The following is a 17056-nucleotide window of genomic DNA, read 5'->3' as shown; positions in this document are numbered from 1 at the left end:
TGCCCTGACTAGGACCAAGCACAGCGCAGCAGGCACAGAGTCTCTGCCCTAAGAAGTGAGCAGTCTAGACAGGCCAGGAAAGAGGCAAATTGATAAGATGTTATGGTCTTAAAAATAAAAATAAATAAATAAAAAATATCACAGTGCAGGTCAGTACCACAACCGACCTCCTTCAAGGCTCTGTCTCCTAAATCCCCTCTGTTCATCTATTACTTTACAACCCTACTTTCTCCAAAGCACGACTTACCCAACACACGATACTACCGTCAATTCATCCTGTGACTCCAGAAATCAGTTTTGCTAATTTCAGGTCAGCAAACCATGTTTCAGTCAAATCGTTAAGAAAACCCCAAAAACAAACAAACAAAAAAACAGAAAAAAACCCATACCCTGGCACTGACCCAAGTTTCAGATGATACGTGCATAACACAAGCATTTTGGTACACCCATTAAAGCATAACGTGGCAACACCCGCACAGGCTTCAGAACTCCTAATGGGATTATTGTACATTTACACCCTTGCAGGGTTCTCTTTTACTGCTTTTTAAAGGATGTGATCTGCACAGACATTTGCGTTCTGGAAAAGAGAGTCTGCCCTTCCCCTTTTTAATCAGCATATAGCACTCTGTGTACTTTTACAGTAGAAGAAAAAAACCTCAAACTCACTCAGTTTGATTCAGCGCACAGTGAATAAATTACACGTAGTCTCTCCATAACACGTTTTGTCATGATTGTTTCTTTTTCTGCTCTTTGATTTCCAGAAAGAGAGACTATTGGACACAAAGCATTTTGAAGAAAAGGTGAAAAAAAAACAAAAACAAAAAACCAAGAGCTTGAATACTTCCCTGCTGGGCAGAGCATCTCCAAGCTTCTGCTATACCTGCAAAGAATTACAAAGACGACAGCTACAAAACAGCATGCTGACGCCTCAGCTCAGCTCAGCCCCGTGCTGTAGGCTTGTCAGTTCCCCACTTGTAAAATGGTAATGTGAATATTTCCGCTACCATCTACAATTAAAGTCATTAGCCTTTTCCCATGCATTTATACATTAATTCCTTCTCAGTGTTACAGTTACACCCAATTTTAAGAAAAAACACCAAACATGCACAGGAACTTATATTTACAAGGTGTTCAAATACCATAACTTAGCTTTCTGGAAACACTTGACTGTTCTTTACTACGTACAATGCTAATTGTCATTTGAAGGAACTGCAAAGCTGCCATCTCCTTTAGCCCCTTCCCTGTGCTGCAGCAGTCTTTAAATACATTCCTAAGAGATAAACCACGACACCCGTGAGGCCGTTTGTGGCACCTTTTAGGGAGGGGGGTTTAGATACAGCCAAATCCCACTTCCAACTGAACGTTAAGAGGCTACATGGAACAGGAAGATTTCCTCCTCTTAATGAAACTAAGTACAAAAGTACTGAGCAAAGTAAAATACAGAGCACTTGCAAATAACATTCAGTTCCTACCCGTTACCTATTTAAAGGATTTTCTGCTCTGTGCAGCTAATAACCTACACTGCAACTCTCCCTTCCATCACCAGTACTGCATGGCCACATGTCAGCATTAATATCATTTACAAGTGCTACACACTACCTTTAGTGTGTGTACACACTCCATGCAAACATCGACAGAGAAGACAGACATCTAATAAACACAGATCCGTACGTTAGCTTGTTAGAGGCATTTCACAGTACGTAGCAGAGCATAGTGATTCATCAGAGAAAATACCTTCCTTCATCAACAGGCCTCCCTTGCGCCCTTCTTGTGCTCCAATGCTTTCACCTACTCAATTTTTGAATTTATTTTTATATACTACAATGATTAAAGTTACTATTTTGAAAAAGAACAGGTTCGGTTTAGGACAAAAAGCATTACAAGCTTAGTAAGAACGGATGAGCTGCCACTGGCTTAAATCACACTCTGGGTTTACAGCTACAGCACTGCAACTTTCCCGTGCAAAGTCTACCTAAATCAATATATGACAATCAAGTCAGTTTAAGGGGATGAACAATGAAATGAAAGTGATTGGATTACCACGACATAAATACACAACTTGTTAGCTGAGCCACAGTAACATTATACTTGGTAATGGGGCAGAGTAAGTACACCCACCCACCAAGTTAATTATTGCAGCTTAGCTGACAGAAGAGCAGTAACTTGTTACGCTGCGGTAGCCCTTCCATTTATAACCACCACTCATCCCCTGCGCATGTGCCCCTGAACGGGTTGCACCGCCTCAGCTTTATCTGTTTCCAAACCAATTTCAGCACCTTGTCTTTGAACAAGCATAGTGTTCCAGGATAACTCAATGTGTTAACTTGAAGCAAACGTAGCCAAAGTGCAAAAGGCTGGATGTGGTCTACTATTTCAGATGAAAAGTGCGTCGCTGATTTTGCTAAGGTTGAGTAGATCCATAAATCTGCTAAGCTATGCAGAGAAGTTGCAGGTCAGCTAAGATGTGAGTAAACTGTGATAGCTAAACTGCTGTCGCTCCCTGAGATGGCATCAAAGCAGCTTCCACTGCCTGAGTTTATGTATCTGATTTAAACTCCCAAATACTATGAGAGAAAGGGGAAAATTGGGATCTTAAGAGTCTATTACCCCTCCCTATGCAGGGAGGAGAGGCTGCTAATTCGGGGGAAGGGGGGAAGGTGCTCCCCACCACCTAACACAGGCAAAGGAGGAAGGCAGCCTCCCTCGGCACATGCAGAGGAACACTACTCTCTCCACGAACTGCTCGGGTCAGACAGACGGGCTTCTTGCAGGAGGAGCTAAGCTTCCCCATGCTCTGCTCCTACTGAGAGCACCCATGGCTTAGCTTCCTGCGCAGTGAGAACAGACAAGCCCTAAGCCTCTCAAAGCTCCTGCATATGGATGAAGTTCAAGTCAAAGGAAGTACAACCCCGACAGCGTGGACACAAGTATCCTAATTTATTCCCATGTGGCTTATTCCTGCCCTGGAAAGGAACACATTTTCAGCACACTGACTGATCCATAGTACCCACACTCAGACACACACTTACTCCAGCAAAAATATTTACAGAAGCATACCCTCTTTCACGTGGCATTTTGAGGAGCTGCACTTTAACAGACTATGCTGTTTCACAGACCGTAAACAGAACTGGAGCACCAACAGAGAAACTGCAAAAAGACAATGCTTTCCAATAAGGAATAGGATTCCCCGTTATGCCCACACATAATTCTTGCACACACGGTACAGAACACACAAGTGCTCAGTGTGTCAGTTTCACTACAGCCCGCAATACAGGACAGTTGCTAATCCAGCCTTGGTAAGCAAAAAGGCTGTGTCCTGCATCCCCTCCCAGCAAAACAGCGCAGTACTGCAAACTTTGCATTTGCTTATAGCCAAACCTATCGACCGGTGCAGTTTTAGAAAACAGATTTATCTCAGCATGGCCATATTGGTGGGTTGTGAGAAAGCGTGATCCCCAACCAGGCACCCTCCATAATGTTACACAAGGATAAGTTGAGCAGTTGAAAAGAAAAGTTGCACTAGGAAAAATGTGCCTGTCCTCCAATACAGGTTGGGTTTTGGTTACGACAGGCGAGTCAATCACACAAAGTGCATCTCTGCTTGTATATTTATGTCAGTGCATGAAGTCCTCTGCACAGCTGTATTAGTAAAGTGCTCCAAGTGTAAACTTCAAGAATTCTGCAGCTCCCAAGGCCAGGAAGGAAAACAGCAATCCTTTCTGTCCCTGCCTCTCTCTTTTTAAAAGAAAGAGAGGGGCAAACAGGATCATTCCCAAAGCAGACCAGTGTCAATCAGAACTGAGCCTAAACTTCAAAGTTTGAAGCTAAATGGAATCCATTCAGCCATAGCATTTTGTTCCAGCTTGGTCCCCCATGCACGGAAATTTCACCTCAGACTGTCTGCTACAGCAAATGCTACAGCATCGCTGGTAAAGGGGGGACTGTCGAGCCTGGGTCCCAGCAAAGGAGCGAGACACCACTCTCCTCCGCCCAGGGTATACATGTTCCCGAAATACTTCCAGACACGAGGGTGTCTTATCAGATCAAGCTGGAAAGAGATGGAGGCCTGGAAAGGCGTGAAAGGAATCCAAAATAGAGGCGAGTGTTTCTTCAGCTGGTATCTTATCAGTAAGACTGGGAGAAGGAATAAGGACCAGGAGAAAAAGCAGCACATTATGCTGAATTTCCACACTGCTCTCCAGAAGAATTTAAATCCTTCCTGTGCTGGCTTTAGCAGCAAGTGGGTTAAAGAGTTAGCGTGCCACAAAGAAAGTTGTTCGCCTCCAACAAGCACTAATGACTGACAAAACCACACTAATGTTGCAGTAAGATACGCTGAATGAAAAGCTTGAGATGCATGCATCTTTCCAAAATGTCCTGACAGCTCACTGAGCAGCACAGCTAACAATGGCTCCTGCCTAATTCCCAGAACTCTGTTGCTTACAATGGTGTTATGGGCTATTACTGGAGAATAATGTGGCGATTTAAAAAAAAAAACCAACCACCCACAACCCAACGTAACAAAAACAACACACACAACAAAACAAAACATACGGTTCATGGTAATGATTGGGAAACCCACTGCGGATTAATGAATTTTGCAAATTAGTGAAGAAGGCACAACCAGGATTAAAGAGAGACAATCAACAACAGAGATGCAAAACACTCTTTGTTCATTTATTTAGCAAAGTGTCATTCTGCCTGCGCTGAAAGCACCTGATAGCTTACCAAAGTAGACAGAGAGTAATATATTTTGTAAAAGTAATTAAGCCTTTGAAACATGAGACCTCACTACATCACTCAGCTGCTGCCGAGGAGAGGGATTTGACTCCCGAGTTGTTTGTGCTGTCATCGAGAGCGATCAGGCTCCCAGATTACTCCAGGGAGAAGGAGCGAGATTCTAGGAGTGCGGCAGGGCTTGGCTGGAAACCAACAACCCGCTGCACAAGTGCCGCCCCCCCCCCCCCCCCAAAGCTAACAGGTAAATATTAAACAGCATCTTACAGAACTTGTACCAGTTAAAAGATGCATCTATAAAAACTACGAGAAGCCTCAGCCTTCACCCCAGCAAACTATGTTATCCATGTGCTTCTGCTCACCGAGGCTCGGGGGAGGAGAGCCTTGGGTCAGGCTGAACCCCAGCCTGCAGACATGGCTTGTGGATACCAAGAACCTCCGTTAGACTCCCCACCATTTTAGGAGGTGACTGAAGGATAAAGTTTTAAGCGCATGGTTCGTAACTCAGGAAAGAAGTATTCTGCATGATCATTAAGAGCTGTGATTTAAGCCATTGTACCTGGTGCAGTTACAACAGTGCAAAGAAACACTAGCTACAAAACCTACTTTACAGACGCCGACTAACGAAACCAGCCTTCTTTAGAGACAGCTAGTAAAGAGCACTGCTGCCTAGCATACCTACTGAGCTGGAACAGGAGACTTCTTCAACATGCTTTTCTTCTAAGTATTTTTTAAAAGACAAGAACTAAAGCTTCTGAAAGCACCTCAGTGCTAAAATGACAGAAGTTTTATTTCCAGAAGCAATAGAGCTTAGTTTTTATTTGAAGTTAATGGAACTAACACTCCAAAGCCGGTTTTGAGAACAAGCCCCAGACACTTTACCTTGCACATGCATTCTTTTTTAATTTAAACTCTGCACGCATAGGTCACTAAAACTAAAAATCCCTTCTTTGGGATAGCTACTGTCTCAGCACTGAGCACTATACAGGCAGCGAGTACAGAAGACAATATTGCAATCAAGCTTACACTGAACACTGAATGAGACTGTTACCCTCTGCCCAACCCTTTTATTAAGCATTGTCTCAAAGCACTAAATACATGCATGAGTGAGTATTTTTAACCAGCGTGGACTAAAGAGGAAGAAATATACAATCTTAGCTTTTATTCTTTCCAGAAAGGAAGGCTTTGAGGTCAGGAGTTAACTTTCTTTCAGCAGGAGCCTCCCAGTGTATTATTAAAAACTCCCCAAAGTTCTGCACTAACAAAATAAGACACACGGCAGCCCGCTAGTGCTGTGATCTGCAGATGAGGAGGCAGGAGTCTGCATTTACAGTACACTCAAGTGGCTGGGAGTTGTAAGCAATATAGATTGGGGTTTTTTTTGCATGTAAAGCAACCAGGCTGCTTTGGGGATTTATTGTTTGTTTTGATTGATGCATATTTATTCTGCACTTCTCACCCATATACTGCGGCACATGTGGTAGTCACTGAGCCCTCTAATACCTTGAATTATCACGGTGTGAATTACAGACAAGAGCTTCAGCTTTAAACCTAAATTTCCAGTTTAATTTATAGACACCCCCTCAGCGCACACACATATACTGAACACATTAAAAATACTAACAAGCATATTGAGAAAAAACCCACTTCTCTATTCCCAGCAAGGAACAGCAGGTGTGCTTCGCTAATTGCGTTACCCCTTAACCTACTATTTACTAGTGTCGGGGAAATTCAGATGTGCAAAAATTACATAGACGTTCGAATTAGTGAAGCCATCATATTTGCTTATCCAAAAAAGTTTATTTTAGTAACTTTTGATTCCTGAAGACGTCGACAGAAAGGTATCGCCACACTGCAGACCTGTCACAGAACGTTTAGCGCTGAGCCTCACAGAACGCACGCTCTGCATTGTCAAAAGTCATTTCTGTAGGAAACACATTCCCCATGAACGCCCCGCAAGACTGAACCGCGTAGCTGAAAGAGGCGCCCGGATCCGCGACCCGAACACTACAGCTTTGTTTGAAAGTGAAACCAAGCAAGCTACAAATAATGCTCTATCCCCAGCGCCCTGGGAGGTGCAAAAAGTAAACAAGCAGCACAAACGGAGGAGAAGTACAACTGAGTTTTGAAGTTTTACATTTTATTATCGGCCGCATTATTTATAGCGTGACACTTCTATATATAAATCTGTGATCTGCGTTTCTTTTTACACCTATAAGGCGTATCGAGTTTAGGCAACGGACCCACGGTTTCCATTTATTTGCGAAAGTTCGGTAAACATCAGACATTTACCCGAGCAAAGCAGCTGTGAATACACATATACACACAAATACACGCACGAAACGCGCACTTAGCCCGTGGTACGCAGCCCGCTCAGCCCTTCCCCGGCTCACACGCCAGCGAGCCGGGCGGCGGCGGGGGCAGAGGGAAATGGCCGGGAGCAGCCGGGCGCTGGCCCGGGGTGCGGGGCCGCTGCGGGGCCACTCCCGCACCCCGCTCCGCACCGGGGGCTTCCTGCTGCTGCTGCCCTCTCTGTGTGCGTGTGTGTCCCCCGCTTCTTTTTGCGCCCACCCCCCTCCCCCCTTTTTTTTTTTTTCCCCCCTCTTGTTTCTGCAGTCCTCCTTTTCCTCGCCCCTAATTTTCCCCTTCAAAAGATGGCGGGCAGAGAGAGCGAGCGAGGGAAAGCGAGCGAGAAAGGGGGAAGAAGAAGAAGAAAAACAAAACAAAAAAAGAGGGGGGGAAAGAAAGCAACCCCCTCCTGCGCGGGGCCGCGGGGCTCCGCGGGGCCGGGGCTGCACCCGGCCGGGGCGCTCGGCGAGGAGGGGAGGGGGGGAGCAGAAGATGGAGAAGAAGAGGCAGAAGAAGAAGAAGAAGAAGAAAAGGGTGGGCAGGAGCGGCGGGGCCGGGAGGAAATCAATGGCCAGGCTGCAGCCAGCCCCGCCGCGCTTTGTTGCATTGTGGCGGCGCACAAAGGCTGCGGGGCGGCGGGGAGCGACGCGGGGCTCTCGCAAGAAGAAGGAGCAGAAGAAGAGAGAAGGCGGGGGGGAAAGGAGAGAGAAAAAAAATCAGCATTGGCCTTTCCCAAGTGGGTTTTCGCTTTCCTCCCCCCTCTTCCCCGGCCCCCCTCCCCTCTAGAAACCATGTCCCAGTGCTAGCAACGCACACCCAAGCATCTAACAAATAAAGGGAAAGATTAAATAGATTACTTTGCCCCGGCAGCTCCAGCAACGTTTGCCTTATAGTCCCTCCAGTTGCTCTTCTTTTTATCCTCGGCAAGGCAGTATAATAGATGCGCTAAGGCGCCCGAGAGCTCATGCGCCGGGGCGCAAGGCCATGTGGGGACGGTAGTCCCGGGCCGCGCCGGGCGAGAGGCGACCGCTGGCCCCCGGACTACAAGTCCCAGAAGCCGGCAGGGCCCCCCCTCCCACCCCCGGGCCCCCCGCTCCCTCCCCGGACCGGCGGGCAGGGGAGAGAAACAGCAGGGGTGATGGCCCGGTCAGCGGGGGCGGGTAAACACCGGCGGGGAAACGCCTCGCGTGGGTTTGGGCGGGGGACACGGGACACCCCGCGATAAAAACCCGCAGGGAGGTGGCGGGTGTCGTTGTCGTCCCCGCTTCCTCCGGGCAGACATTGCCGGGGAAAATCCCGGCTTCCCCTCCCGGCCCGGGCTGCAAAGGTGCAACAACAGCCCCGAAAGTACAGCTGGAAACGCGCAGGAGCCCGCGGCGGGAGCCCACGCGTGCTGCGGAAGGCCGAGCGTTAAATCACAACCGCGGGAGCTCGGTCTCTCCCCCCACAACAACCATTCCCCCCCTCTTTTTTTTTTTTATTTTGTGTGTTTTTTTAAATCGCGGTTTGCATTGGGTAACGCGCTCGCACATTTCTTACGCAACAACTAATACGAGCCGCAATAAAAATAGCCCTCTGCCAATGCAAGCGTAGTAGTAAGTGGCAAAAAAATAAAAAAATCCATTAAGAAAACCCACGACCTGATGTAGTTGGTACTGGTTAGGGCGTTTCATAATCTTGTCAACTGCTGGAAATAACAAGAATTTAAAAAAAAAAAAAATCTAGTGTATACAATAAAACCAGAATATGAATTTTACAAACACACCCACCACGAGAGCATCAACAGACACAAGCGCTGTTACAAACAACTCCAAACAACAGACCAACACAAGCCTGTATCCTGAAGAGATCTACAAACTCAAGCAGACCTTAAAAAAAATAAAATCCTGTTATAACCCCAAATATGATTCAATTGCTGCAGCACAAAAAGAAAGGGGAAAAAAATTAGAACTGCTGGAAAATAAACGAGTCCAGGGGAAACATTTGCGCGCCAACATAAAATAAGAGGTAGTTACGGGATTCCTCCGTGGACGCATATGCCAGCGGAGGCTGCCACGCTGCCTGTTACAGCCAGCCATGCAGTGATGCCAATTAATAAGTCCGTTTATTGTAACCATAAGGTAAAGGCAGTTTTACTGGAAGACCTTATTTCCAGAAGATTAGGTTTTGTAAAACGTGACCAACGGGACTGAAATTTCTCAGGAGGTCTGATATAATCAGCAAGATTGGGTTTGCACAGGCAAGAGGACAGATGGTTTGGAAAATTCCACTTAGCCAGGATTGCGGTTGCTTCGGGGTGAAACCAAAGTTGTGCATATGCCTTAACCAAACCCAAGAAAAAGTGTCTTTTTTTTTTTTTTTGCACTCTACTTCAAGGCTTGTGCGAACACAGGAACTAGAAACTCGCTCACAGCCCTACCACGCTTGGATCTATTTACTTTGTAAGACAGAACTGGAAGTTGCGTCTGCATCAACAGCCAAACCCCACACTTTGCCTGCGTGTGACTTGGGCTTCCCTCCTGCAAGCTGACCTCTTTGACTTGACCATCAGATACCCAAAAGCCACTTCAGTGCCCTCTGCACCCAGAGCACACGGCCTCTGCGGGAACACGGAGCGTGCAAGCAGTAAGAAAAAGGTACATTCTGGGTCTTTGTCAGGGGAACAGCCACACTCCACACGCTGGCGTTCACTAAACCTCCCCCATGTCTGGTCGTCGTATGTTCCATGTTGCCAGACTGAGTGAGAATTCCCTTTGAAACACCACCTGAACTCCACCCTGCCTAAAAGTGTCCTGGATACGGGGGATCGGGGTATAGAGAAACACAGAATCATTAAGTTTGGAAAAGACCTCTAAGGTCATCAGGTCCAACCGTCAACCCAACACCCCCAGGCATCCTAAACCATGCCCTAAGGTGTCACATCTACACATTTTTGAACACCCCCAGGGATGGTGACTCCCCCACCTCTCTGGGCAGCCTGTGCCAGTGCCTGACCACTCTTTCAGTGAAGAAATTGTTCCTAATCTCCAATCTAAACCTCCCCTGACACAGCTCGAGGCCATTTCTTCTCATCCTAGTGCTTGTAACTTGGGAGAAGAGACCAACCCCCCCTTCACTACAGCCTTCTTCCAGGTAGTTGTAGAGAGGGAAAAATTGCATTTTGAGCACAGGGCACTTTTTACCATCAATCTGCTGTATTCCCATTTTCAAGGCAATTCTAAAAGAGCACATGTGTATCAAAGCATATGAGCGCGGAGGAGTACCAGGTCAATTCTTGTGAATGCACTGTCCTGCTTCCTCCAACCCAAATTCTATGCTGAGTACGTGCCTGACCCACACGGATAAGCAGGGTATAAATTTATGAATGCTGTAACATACACGGATGCCAAATCACAAGAATGACCAAAGAGCCTCTAAATGAAAACTGCTGCCACTCCAGGCACGGCGGCTCAGAAAAGTTGCCAGGCTGAAGCTTTCCAAGGGAAGGGGCAGGGAGCAATCAGCTAAGTATTCATTATGAACACCTGCAAAAATATACGTCTTTCACTCTAAAGACTCATTCTCAGTAATCTGAAAGGTTGGTTTTTAAAGGTATTTATATTTTCATTTGAGACGAACTCCTGCAACAAAAGAGCACGTTGGCTGAAATGTAAGGCTTGGCAGAGTTATAAGCAACTGAATGGGGGTCCCATAACTCAAAGTGTTCGGCAACCTCAGCAACACGCAGAGGGCGCAACAGGAGGGCTGAGCAAAACGGGTGCACGCAGGCAAAGGGGAGAGACGAGGGAAGGTAGGAGGGTCCCTGCAAGAGCATAAAGCCCTTCAGGGCAGAGTCACCTCGCAGTGACTATGCACAAGTTAAAAACTGGAATTTGATCCTCGCAGTAAATCTACTTTCAAGAGCAGCTTGACAAAACTGCAACCCAAAAGCAGCCTCCGACTACACCTTATACTTCCTTATCTCACCCCAGGTGGGTGTAAGACAGTTTCATCCCAAATTGTTATGTTCATTATGTATCAGGCTGAGCAGGCAAAACAATTCATGTGGGAAACCATCCCCAGAGATTTCACCACAATCAGCTTTCAGCCTGAAACATACAAGTCACTTGCACACCTACCTACCTACAGGTCTGCAAACTTGCACTTGAAGAACCCAGCTGCATCCTCCAGGGGAATAGGAAAGCAAATATATTCTAGGGATCCTTAAAGCCTTCTTCATGCAAGGCAGGGAGTTTAGATAATGGTTTAGCCAAACAAGCACAGGCTGACTCAGTTTGAATAAGCCCCAGAGGAGCAACAGAGAAATCAAATCAGAATTATTCAAGCACAAGGCACCTTGCAGAAAATAAAGCACTCTAGTCTGAGGAAAGGATAGTTACAACCTTCAGATGATTTTCTGAACTGATTTTGTCACATTAGTTTTACACACAAGATGTAACAATCTGCCAGTTCTGGGATACCTTAACTCCAGCTTTTCCATGAAATGCAAGACTACAACAGTAGCTTTTTACTTCCTCCTCCTCCTCTCTAAGCTCAGAGGAGCATCCTAGATTCACCCAAAGCCTTTTGATTAGCCTCTGTGGTCTCTTATGTTGCATCTCCAGTTACCCAATTAGCTCCTTGTTAACTAACACCTGCAGTGTATTTATTCCTTGCCATTGCACTACTTTTAACCCTTAATACACAGTGGTATGTACATCCTTCTAGGAAGCTTTGAGTGTAGGCTTTAACAAGAAGAAACTTATTTGTGCAAAACCAGAGCGGTTTTCAGGGCTGCTGAACACTGACACCTTTGGCTTCTCTGGTCTTGGTGTCCAGGGTAGGACTTGAGCCTTTTGAAAACAAGGGTGGACGGAAGCAGAATAGGGAGACACTTGTCTCTCTGGGACAGATGAGTTTTGTGAGAACTGGCCATGCTCAGTGCCTTGCATGACTGCACCCAACAGCATTTAACAGTAATCAGGGACTGCTAGAAACACTAACCCCAAGCACCAATTTTTCTGACCTTTGCTATAGGTACTAACAGTAAGCTTCTGATCCTTTACCTCACCATTCAGTGCCTGTTTCACCATCAAAACCACAGTTCCCTGCTGCAGGGGAGGTCTTTGTTAGTATTTGTGCTTGGGAATTACCAAGGGATTGCAAGTGGAGAAGGATGCTGAAGGGGTATAGATACTGCACAGCATTCAAACCTCCATCTCCAGGTGTGTCTGTGGGCACGCTGTACTTTCCTATGCACAGGAAAGGCTGATTCGAGCTCCACATGCCTCAAGGCAGGCAAATTTGGCTGTTCTGACTATTTTGTCAGCCATCAGCCATCATGGGCTACAAAAGACCTCACACATCAGTGAACTCACAGCAGATCCCATTACCAGCAACTGCTATCTCTGGAGTGGATGTCATCATTCATTACAAAAAGATAATTTATTCAATAACAGTTGTGTTTGGGATAAAGAAATAGTAGTGCCCAAACAGAAGATTGCTTAAGAGCATGTAGTAAATGTCTGGGATTATATGACTCCGATCATCCCAATGGTAGAGAGCAGGGTGTCGAACACAAGGGGATAAATGCTTTTATTGCAACAGAGAGTCATCTTTACCAATTATTTTCTTCGCTGTAGTGGCAGGATTTCCTCAACTGAGTAAGCATTATTCAGTAAGGTAGGGATGACAGGACTAGGGCAGAGGTTTGAAACAATAATTGCAGTTTGTTCTTCTGTAGTACCTTTCATCTGTGGAATTCACAACAATGCAATAATCCCCCTAACAGCTTTTGTAGGTAAAAAAATATTATGAGCCCTGTTTTTCAGCTAAGGAAACTGAGAGGGAATATGATGATGCAGAGAATCACAGGCAGAGCCAGAATTGGGACTCAGCTCTTCTGACTCATACTTTGTAGTTCTGAGAGCCTGGACACACCAGTTGGTGAAGCCACCCCTGGCTACTCAGTGCCTATAGGACCTTTATCTCTTCAGTGTTCCCTCTTCGGCTGGAAAAGGGTGACCAGAACCCTCAAACAGGGAACCCAGGATGTCTACAAGCCCCAAAAGGCACAGAACTATGGTAGCTGATGGGAAGGCAGGAAAGAATTGAGCTATCCAAGACCCAAAGGATGTTCTAAGTGTTCATCTGCAAATATGTTTTGATTATGATCTAAACGCTGGTTTGGAGACAGCCAATATCCAATGGAGGGTCCAGAGTGGACTTAAATAATGTCCTTCCAGATTGGCAGTTCTCAAACCAGAGAAACAGAGATGAATGGCTTCCCCTGCAATGGAGAGGAAGGCAATGAAGAGCCCACAAAATATCCTGTCTGACCTTGGTGTCTTTTATCAGGATGTAGCAAGAAACATTACTTGGGGGACATGGAGGCTGGGGTACAGTGTAAGATTTATATGTATGGAAAGAAGCAGCAGAAAGGCCTAAACTATTGTCTGAGAGAAGAAAGGGATGTGACCACAGGATCTGAGAAGTGAAGAGCAACTGTCCAGCCAATATGGCTACATATCTTTGGCCAGACTAAATAGGTTTCTTTGGAAATTAGCTGCATCTAAAAGGTTTTCTTGCCCATTCAGTGTGATGTAGAGACCTAGCACCTGCTGTTAGCACAGTGGTTTGCACAGGTAAGCAAGCTTGTGAATAGTGTGTGCTACTGACTGAGTTGGCAGTTTAAACTAAGAGATACTAGAATGTGCTAGATTTCAGCTGGCTAAAGGCCTAATGGATTCCTGTGTTTCCTTACTTTTCCTCCTGCCCTCTTACAAAGACTGGAGAGAATCAAAAAGAGAGACTCTAACCAAATAGTAACACTTTCAAACATCTTCACTGCTAAATTACAATGAGCAATAAATACATTCAGATTTCACTACAACTATCTCAGGGGTATGAGTTAATCGTATTGAACTGTCTGTCCATTGGAGGCGCAACCATTTGCAGCAGCTAAGAACGAAGCTGATTCACAGAAGTGCTGAGAACCTGCTGCTCCAGTTGAAGTGGCTGGGAGAGGCAGGCTGTCATCACGTCTGGCAGTCAGGCCATATGTGATTCAGTCTGGGGCTCTCAAATCATCAGCCTTTATGCATTGCCTTGGCTGTGACTTGCACTGGGGGGAACCTGCTTTGAATGATACACCATAGCACATTGCTGGCCTCCAACCCTGTGTGAAGCCCACCTTCCCTTCAAAAACATGGGCTGTCTCTTAACAGGTCTTTACTAACATGGAGCTTGATACGTGCAGTGTTCAATGATCTTACTTTGAAAGAAGTTCTTCAGCTTCCACAGGCCCCTCGTGCTGAGGCTGAGCGTGTGTACACATCCCTCCCAAGGCAGAATGAATCAAAACCTACCTGCTCTCCACTGGGGTAAAATTTCCTAGTTTTAAATGAACAAATGCTGGCAGCGATGCAAGCAAGGTTCATGCTGTAGTGAGGGAGGTAGACATATCAGCCTGGAAAAGGTCCAGCATTTGTTTTTAAACCCCAGAAGAAACATATGAATGTGATGTATCTGGGATCTAGAAAAAAACCAGAGCTGCACATTAGCAACCGCACAGAAACAGCTATATGTCAGAGATCAGCTGCTCTTTAAAAGCCTAAAAGATGCAGCAGGTCTCTCATGAGTTTTACTCCCTGTGTTTTTTGAGCAGTGTGTAACACACAGTAAGTCTGTTCCGCGCTTCCTCTGCTGGGAGGCCCAAGCAAATAAAAGGCCTAACTGAGACTGGTAATTGTGCCAAAACATAAACATGGGCTTACACAGCTTGTAAGCTTAGTGCCTTATTACTCACCATCGCAAATGTAAGCACGAGCTTGTTCGCAGCAGTCAGGTCTAAAGAGCAGATCCAGCATGTACTGAAGTTAGCGGCAGCTTTTCCACAAACATTAACGTCTTTTGGATCAAATCTGCAGGACTGGGTTAGTTCTGGTCTCGGCGGAACCTGTGACAAAATTGTATATGTTACTCATAGCAGGACCCGTGGCCTCAGCTCTGTTCCTGATACCCTTGAAGCTATCCAAAGGGATCCCAGCAGCACTGAAAGCAGTCGCTTCCATATAATCTGAGCCACTCATAGACTTTTCTTTCCCTTTTATCATTATGGGAAGCTGCTCTCCCCCAAAAAAACTCAGACAGGTGTCTTTTCCAGTGTACTTGGCAGGTCACCAAGTTCAGGCTATTTTGAACTAAATGGAATGAAAGATTTTGTGAGGGAGAAGCCTGCCAAGTCCCTCTCTTTTCCAGAGAGGGAATTTGGACAGATACCACATCCTGCTGATCCCAGCTGTGGCGGCGTGGCTGGGGGAGCAAGAAAGACCCTCACAGATGACTCATAACCAGCAAGTTAAATTTCATCCAAAGACAAGGGGCCATCCGTGCGAATCCCCAGTTACTCACGTTATGCAGTCCCAACAGAATGCCCCTGCTTGCTGAGCTGCCTTTTTCCACAAGCGCCATGCTGTCAAAAACCCAGTCTAGCATGTGACCAATACTTGGCCAAATGGAGTTTATAATACTTTATACTTGTTTACAAAAAAACCCCAGGACACTTAGAGGCAAAGGGGTTGTTTAGGATTGATTAATTTGTAGTCAAGGCTACAGTTTTCAAGTTCCAGAGAGGTATTATTCAATACAGAGAAGGATTTTTATACGTATATGTATATTTTATACATATATATAAAAATATCAGGCAAAAACTCCCAAAGCAGACACTGAGAGGCAAAATATAAACTTTGATCTCCAACATGAAGGAAATAAAAACACCCTATCACTATTGCAGGAAAGTTACATAAATGCATAGCATTATACTGCTGATTGCTTGCGCTCTCTCATTTTCTTTCATATTTGTTTTTTAAAAGAATGAAATCTTTAAGGCAAAAGCATCTGGAAGAATCGGCAACAAGAACTTAACTGACTTCGTTTCGTAATACTGTTCTGGGGACTGTGCAGCTCTTATAACTGTCTGTGTTTTACCTCCTGGAGTTAGACAGCAGAGTTAATTCTCCAGACTTCTGCTGTGGGTTTCCAGGCTGGAGGAGAAGGGCCTTGGCTTCACTGTACCACTGATTTTTTGTTTTTTTTTTCCTCCTTCCTCAACTGCCACTAGAATTTTTGGAGCCCAAAGATCTTCCTGTGTTAGAAGGCCAGTAAATGACACGTGTCTCCTTTTCTTCCCTCTTAACTGAAAGCAGACTGTAACGTGTTCTGCGTGGCGTTGGGTTGCGATTCAGGAAAAAACCCATTGCTCTCCAGAAAAGTGCTTAAACACATGCTTAACTTTTAAGTTGGCTGTTTGGCGTTCATAAATCAAAGTTAAACACTCTTCTGAGTCAGGGCCCTTGCATGCCAGTATGCTGAGAACCACCTCAGACATACTCTCAGCCAGGCAAATATTACGGTGTTCAATGGCTCATACATCACCCTTATGCATTATATACATTACTGCTTTGTGAATTAGCTTGGTCTTATAATGGATTTATCTGCGGTTCTGGTGGATGCTTCCAACGGGGCTCGCCTGCCTATCATGGCCCAACAACACCTGACCCCGCCGCAGCCAGGTTCAACCGTCTGAAGAACTGCAGCCCAGGGGGACAGAGTCCTGCCTGTGCGTTGGGTGGCTGTGCACCCCACCGCCAGCACCCAGCGTGATCCGTGCTGTGCGGGACAGTCACACAGGGCTGTATGAGGCCCTGAGGAGACCTGCTCCAAGCCACGTGCCAGGCAAGGCCCTGCCTGCTCCTGCTGCTGCCCTCCATGCGTGCTCCCCGTGGAGCCATGCACAGCAAGGGCAGTGGCTCTGGGGCCTTACCCGTGGCGGAGGGAGAGCGCGACGGGGAGCTTAGAGCCTCCGAACACCCGGAGAAGCGAAGGAGGGGAAGGCGGGAGAAAGGCCGAAAGCGAAGGCGGTGCCTGCCCCTTTAAGGCACCGCCCGCCCGCGCGGGCGCACGAGCCTTGCTTTTTGGCTCCCGGGCCTTG

General features: G+C 46.2%; 1 protein-coding gene across 4 annotated transcripts in view; it reads right to left on the bottom strand.

Annotated features, from left to right (window-relative positions):
* The window catches only part of BRD3 (bromodomain containing 3), a 50729-nt gene extending 33756 nt beyond the window's left edge, over positions 1-16973 (bottom strand). For 3 of the 4 annotated variants that reach the window (XM_064468487.1, XM_064468490.1, XM_064468489.1), the window contains exon 1: positions 7944-8098. The gene's annotated coding sequence lies outside the window, so the exon portion shown is untranslated. Of the gene's footprint in view, positions 1-7943; positions 8099-14872; positions 15023-16888 lie in introns of those variants that run through there. The other variant, XM_064468488.1, reaches the window with a different exon arrangement.
* Positions 16974-17056: the final 83 nt, after the last annotated feature.

Source organism: Phalacrocorax carbo, chromosome 18 (genome assembly GCF_963921805.1).
Source record: "Phalacrocorax carbo chromosome 18, bPhaCar2.1, whole genome shotgun sequence".
NCBI classification, from domain to species: domain Eukaryota; kingdom Metazoa; phylum Chordata; class Aves; order Suliformes; family Phalacrocoracidae; genus Phalacrocorax; species Phalacrocorax carbo.
The sequence above is the reverse complement of the archived record's forward strand: the minus strand, read 5'-3'. Positions and strand labels throughout refer to the sequence as shown.